Source organism: Palaemon carinicauda, chromosome 19 (genome assembly GCF_036898095.1).
Source record: "Palaemon carinicauda isolate YSFRI2023 chromosome 19, ASM3689809v2, whole genome shotgun sequence".
NCBI classification, from domain to species: Eukaryota; Metazoa; Arthropoda; class Malacostraca; order Decapoda; family Palaemonidae; genus Palaemon; species Palaemon carinicauda.
The window spans coordinates 83,938,530-83,945,578 of record NC_090743.1 but is presented as its reverse complement, the minus strand read 5'-3'; positions in this window follow the sequence as shown (position 1 = coordinate 83,945,578).

The following is a 7,049-nucleotide window of genomic DNA, read 5'->3' as shown; positions in this document are numbered from 1 at the left end:
AACCCTCCAGGGAAGCGTCCGTGTGGAAGTTGAGCGACGGAGATAGAGGTTGGAGAGGGATGGATCTTTTCAAGGTCCTTGCTTCTGACCACGGGCTGAGCAGGGAGCGAAGCTTGTTTGGTAGGGGTCTCTTGAGGTCTCTTCGAGCGACGGATGCATTTCGTCTCCAGACTCCTGATGCATCCTTTAGCTGTGCTCGAAGCACTGGATTTGTCACTGAAGCGAACTGTAGTGAGCCGAGAACTTGCTCTTGCTGTCGTCTTGAGATCCATTTGTATTTGAGAAGTCTCCTGACAGATCCTGCTATTTCTTTCCTTTTCTTTAATGGGATGGAAAGGCGGTGTGACTGAAGGTCCCAATGGATTCCTAACCATTGGAACCTCTGAGCTGGAGCAAGGCGAGACTTCTTGGTGTTTATCTTGAAACCCAGATGTTCCAGGATTTGGGTTACTTTGCTGAAAGCTGTCAAACACCTTTCTGGCGAAGTCGACCAGACTAGCCAGTCGTCGAGGTAGGCCATCACTTGGACGCCCTGAAGGCGTAGCTGGTGGACGATCGTGTCTGCTAGATTGGTGAAGATTCTCGGAGCCACGTTGAGCCCGAAGGGCATGGCTCTGAAGGCGTAGCTTCTTCGATTGAGCCGGAATCCTAGGTAGGAGGAAGCGTGGTAGTTCATTGGGTTGTGCCAGTAGGCATCCGCCAGGTCTATTGAGACCGTGTAGGCCTTGCGAGGCAGTAGGGCTCTGATTTGTTGAAGAGTCAGCATCTTGAAATTGTAGTTCACAATGAACTTGTTGAGGGGGGACAAGTCCAGAATGACTGAGTTTGTCTGAGTCCTTCTTGGGAACACAAAACAGTCTTCCCTGGAACCTGGTGGACTTTACCCTCTTGATCACCTTCTTGTTCAAGAGTTCTAGGACATATTCTTCCAAGAGGGGGGTTGATGGCTGGAAGAATTGGTGGAAGGTTGGAAGTGGTTGCGTCCAGCTCCAACCCAGTCCCTTCTTGATGATGCTGTGTGCCCAAGGATCAAAGGTCCAGCAATCCTGAAAGTGGCGGAGTCTTCCTCCCACCGGAAGCACTTCTTTGCTTCTGGTTTCCCGAGGACTTGCCACCTCGGCCGCTAGCTCCCCTCCCTCCTCTACCCCTGGAGGGGCGGCGCGAGGAGTCTCTGCCTGAGCCTCTACCTTTCGGACGAAAGGTAGTTGACTGACGCTCGTAGGCCGGGGTAAAGGCCGGTGATTGTGACACCACTAGTTGGGGGACCAACTGGAAGGTCTGTTGCAGTTGAGAGACCACTTAGGGAGTAGTGGGAGCCGGAAACTGTCGTTTTTGTTGACGCTACTGGGGTCTTGATTTGGAGGATTTCCTGTTAGGCTGAGGGCCTTCGTCCTGGGAGGATTTCCTCTTTTTCGACATGCCCCATTTCTTGAGAAGGTTCCTATTCTCGGAGGTGGCCTTGTCGACGATCTCTTTCACCAAGTCAGAGGGAAAGAGATGTTTACCCCAGATGTTGGAGGAGATAAGTTTCTGGGGTTCGTGTTTCACTGCCGCGTTGGCAAACACGAACTCTCTGACGGTTCTTTGGGACCTGATGAAGCTGTACAGGTCCTTCATCACGGTCACTAGGTGGGTTTTTGCCAGAACCATATAGAGGTCCGGGACCCTAACGTCCCCAGCAATGACCTCGAGCTGAATCTGGAGAGACAGGGAGGCAGCCAGTCTCTCCTTGGTCTCTTGCTCCCGACGAAGACGGTGGTCGTGAAGGTGTACTGAATATCTTTCCAGAACTTGTCGTTGGGGGGAAGGGCAAGGGAGAGTGGCCTACACTCCTCCAGGGTAGGACAGGGTTTTCCCTCTTCTACCGCCTTCATGACTGCATGGAAGGCTTTTTCCACGAAGGGGAAGGATGCGGAAGAGGGAGCAAGAAAGGACGGGTGCTTCTTGCTTAGAGCCGGCATTTTCGAATTGGTGAAGCCGCGGCTCTTCAGGCAGTCTGCCAGTAAAGCTTGGGCCTTAGAGTGATCAAACACGATCACCTCCTTCGGCTCAGTCTCCTCCTTGGAGGCCGGTTCGGTCTTAAGTCGGACGTAACAGTCCGGGTAAGCTTCGAAGTTCGGGAAGAATTCCACTTCTTCCAGGAGGATAGACCCAAGCTTGTCGCTTATGAAAATCTTGCCAGTAGTGATTGGCATATGCTCGGCGTATCTCCAAGGGTTAGACTCCGAGCAGGAAGGAAGATCCTTAACCGAGATCTTCTTCGGTTGCCTCAATTCCAAGAAACAACTTGTAATCTGGGCGGAATGCTTACTAAGCCTCTCGTCCATTAAGGCCACTAATACCCAGATGGCATCTTCGGTGACAGGCAGCACGGGCTGCGGTGCGGCGGAGGTAGAAAGGACTGGCTCCTCGGTCACTACAGGAGCTGCCGGAGGTGGAGGGGCAGCCTCGCCCTCCGAATCAGGGTATTCCACCTGATCCTCTTCATCCTCCGGATCCTCGCCCATGAGGGTCCTTTCGGTGTCGTCGGACACATCCGACATCTTCTCCACCTCGTCTAGACTACACTTGCTAAGCGTAGTCTTGATGTCCGGTTCAACGTTCACTTGAACCAGTGGGATCTGATCCTGGGGGATCACAGAGTCTGCCGACGCTTTCGGAAAAAGGATGGCCCTCATCTTCTCGTTGGGGAGATACGGTCCGGCAGCGTTTTTCTGGAAACCACGCACCCACCTGCGCAGTTTCTCTCGAGCATTCTCCCTGGCTTCTAAGGACGGGGGGTTGTCAAATCCCTCGTCAAGGAGGCCTTTGCAGACTGGGCAGGAGACTGGATCCCAGTATTTGAGATTGCCCTTCTTTGCAGTACAAGGGGCGTGCGTCCGACACGCATCATGCCCGTAAAAGTCCGGGCGGCGGACCGAGCAGAAAGGGCTTTTGCATTTCACATACTCCTCCTGTAAAAGAAAGAGAACATGAGTACATGGAAATAGTCATGACTTACATTATTCTTAAATTAAGATTCCTTAAACTAATTCTTAACTTAGAATTGTGTTATGTGAGCTCCGGATAGGTGAGCTAGAAAAGAAGTAGGAAGACACATACTTGTGAATCCCGTCCAGCCAGGTACCGCGACCTTTTCTGCTGGCAATTCCTTAAAACTTGAGGTTATAGGAGAGGGAATAATATCCCTATGGGGAAGCCAGCCTAGGCTTCCTTATAAAGGAATTGTCTGCAGGGTAGAGGTCTGAGATCGCTCAGAACTTAGATAAAGGAGGGGAAAAGGATAAACCCCTCAATATTGGGAAGGTCCCGGTAAGAGACTGCACTGAGAAGCACAGAGTATGCTGGAAATTTGTATGGTATACTCATACAGCTCAGAGACTGTATTCAGGGTATGAGATAGCAAAGAAGATCAGTCTGGCTATATGGATGTATAGGTCGACTGCCGGCACGAGGCCGACAGCCGGGGGGATGGGGTGCTTGTCCCTGGAAGCCGTGTCGCTTTTCCGGCAAGCCGGAGGCCTGGACCGGCGGGGTGAATCCGTCAAGGCTATGGTCTAAGTAGTAGAGAGGTAGGAAACACTTAAAGGGGCCGTCGCCGGCAGAGCGGAGGCCGGCTGCCGGAGATGGTGGACCTACTGGGTACATAGGATGGAAGGTGTCTGAGAAGCCGGCGGCAGCAGCCGGCGGCAGTAGCCGCCGGCAACGGTGGTAGTCGCCGGCAGCGGCGGCGGACGCCGCCAGCCGGCAGGCTAGCACCATGGATGGAACTCAGATAGGAAGTCCTATGAAGTAGAAGGTCACCGGGTGTGCTGATGACTAGCGGCGGAAAGGGGCGGCGGCCCCCGCCAGCTGACAGGGTGTTGCCTTAGGTAAACCCGAGATAGGAAGGTCCTATATAGTAGGAAGTTACCTGACGTGCCGGCGGCGGTTGCCGGCAGGCAGGGGCAGTGGACCAGCACCATGATAGGAGAGAGAAAGAGAAGGAGGGAAGGAGGAAGGGTAATGTCCGATACCCAACCGGCTTTCCTCCGGAAGGAGTGTACTCATGATAGGGGTGGGGGACCCTATCATCCCATGGCAGGGAGCCGGCAGACGGCTGGGTGCCCAAGGTAATCCAAGGGAGTATCAGAGAACACTCTAGACAGGGGGGTTGGGAGGGTGATCTCCTGCTGGAAGGGCGGCCGCTAACACAACCCCATAGTTCGACTATGAGGGGGAAGTGTAGCAGAGCGGACACCCAGGCAGGAGAACGCAGCTTAACCTAGCATTCTCCCTGAGGGGGAATTGTAGGACAGCGGACAGGGGTGTGAAGGCAAGCTGACACAAAGAATAGAGTGGGGTAGGGGGGGGGGTGAGGGGGCAGAAAGGATCGTGACCCTAAAGTTCCCAGAGGGTGGGGGAATCTGTTTTCTATACTACCAAGGTAGGAGAGAGGCGCTCTCCAACCGTAGGGTAGGTTAGCTCACAGTAGGAACAGAACTGGTGTACTGAACTAAACTATAATATAACAGAGACCCCCAAGGCTTAACCTAAACCAGGAGATCTCCTCCTAGATTAGGTAAGGCTGGGGATGTATATTGCTATGCTACAGGAGGAAGGGACAAGTCCCAACCAAGAGCAGTCTAGGGGGGAAGGGCTAGGCCCCCCCACCTTCAGTCTCAGTCGATACCCCAGGGGAAAGACGTTCCTTAGGGGTGGACTGGGATGAACGATAAGTACTCTGGGGTTCTGACCGAAATCCCCCCATACACTATGGGAGGGAAGAGGGAAGAACTACCTAACCTTACCTACCAGAAGTGTTTCGGGTAAGGGGCTAGGAAAAGCAAGGCTACCCAGAGGGAGATACATTAGGGTAAGGGAGGAAGCATACAAGGATCCCAGCATTAGGTTAGGTATGGCCTGGTTGGACCAGGCACCGTTCCTTGTATGGTTTCTCGAAGGCGAAAATATGTGCAACATGGAATGTTGTACAGTATATGTTTAAAAATGCCTAAATCTTCATTAAAATAATACTAGGAACACTCATATGCAGAAGTAAATATGAATACTAGGCTGCGGCCTATGCTAGGCTTAAAGGCTAGTACGGGGTCGACTGGCTAGGAGCGCCGAAGACCACAACGGCATAAATCAACTATTCCTAAAATTGAAGATTAAATAACCTAAGATAAATTTAGTTATAAGGCCGTGAAGGCTATGCTGGCTAACTGAGCCTATATCTTCATTAACATAATACTAGGAATACTTATTATATCATGCAGAAGCAAACATGAACACTAGGCTGTAGCCTTTGCTAGGCTGGAAGGCTAGTATGGGGTCAACTAACTAAGATCGCCGAAGACCACTATCGCCATAATATAACTTATTCCTAATAATGAAGACTAAATAACTAAAGATTTATCTCAGTTAAAAGGTCGGGGAAGGCTGTTTTGGCTAACTAAATAACGCATGCAAGCGAACAGCAGCGCCGTAAATGGTGACCCGAGGCAAGGCACAGCTCGGCCACAAAACACAAGATTTTAGCGTAAAAAATAGTTACTCGACGGCCAAAGCTTATTTAAACAATACAAGAACCTGGTACTCAACTTTCCAGAAGAAGGCGAAGCAGAAGGCTGAGACATCTTGAAGGATGCACACAAAATATAGCGATAACTGGGAACAAAACAATCGTCGTTATGGCTACTAAGAGAGGAATGGTGAGGACAGACGTGACGTCACGCAGCTGCGAGTATCGTAACAGTGTCCAAGGGAGAGTATCTTTGGAACGGCACCCCAGTTACCTCCCACATTCACTCGCCTCATCTTCCCCTCGAAGCGTAAACGCTAGGTGGGGTGCAGATGGCTATGTGACGTGTTAGTGCATGCGTCCCCTGTTGGTATACGATATTCTATAAGGTTAACCCTTTGAATACTCGCTCCAGAAGTTAGAATTCTGTGAAAACCTTTAGTTTAATTCTCTGGGAATATTTTAGTAGTTATATATATCCAAAGGAAGCTACTGAAGGAACCTTCCATCAGGACGACATGGCTTGAGCCCAAAAACTAATGATATTTAATTAGTTATAAGGCCGGGAAGGCTGTTCTGGCTAACTAAATAAAGCATGCAAGCGAACTGAAAGGAATAGGCCGAACTATATTACGAAAGAAAAAAAAAAAAACTGTGTCTACAAGTCAGAAGGGATCGTTTTCCCGCCAGGCCGCTACAGGCTGTTCTTTTACCTCCCCATAAGTTTTCACAAATATCGGGTTTTATTAATTCCATGATTTTGGAAAATTCTGGTATTCAAATAAAGTTTATAATAACATGTTTAACTTATGCTGAGTGTAATTTATCGCAATTTGCGTTAAAATATGTGAAAAATTACAAAATTACAAAGCGTGCATCCGAAAACAAGCTGCTGTCGTTGACTTCGGCGGATTGTGTTATTAAATTTAAACTTACCAAGACGATTCTTTATAATATATTTATTCTTTCACATTGTTTATTGACAAAACATATATCTGATGGAGAAATATAGGTTAATAAATAAGTTTCGATTCACATTACTTGGTAATTATTCGAGAACAATGAAAGTGTTCGGACAAAAATACTTCCGACCAATCAGGTATCAGGAACCTTTCCTAGCTATAAGGGCACCCCTGTGAGTGGGTGCAAATATGCACCGCTATAAAAATAGACTATAGTTATGCAGTTAATTCTAATAGTCATGCCTTTTCCATCATGAGGCTTAATACTACACAGTATTCTAGAAGTTTTATTCCAGCTGTGGGATGATCATCCTAATGAAGTAGTTGAATCAGTAGAATTTCAAAAGTTCAAATTTGCAGCAAATGGTTTTATGTTGAACAGGCTGACACGAGTCTCTTTTTGTAGTTTATACATGAGAGATCTGTGTTACTGTTGTTATTGTTCTTACAACACTTTATTTTACCTGTTTATTAAATTTCATATAGTTTACTTATTTCCTTTCCTCACTGGGCTATTTTTTCCTGTTGAAGCTCTTGGGTTTATAGCATCCTGCTTCTCACACTAGTGTTGTAGCTAATTA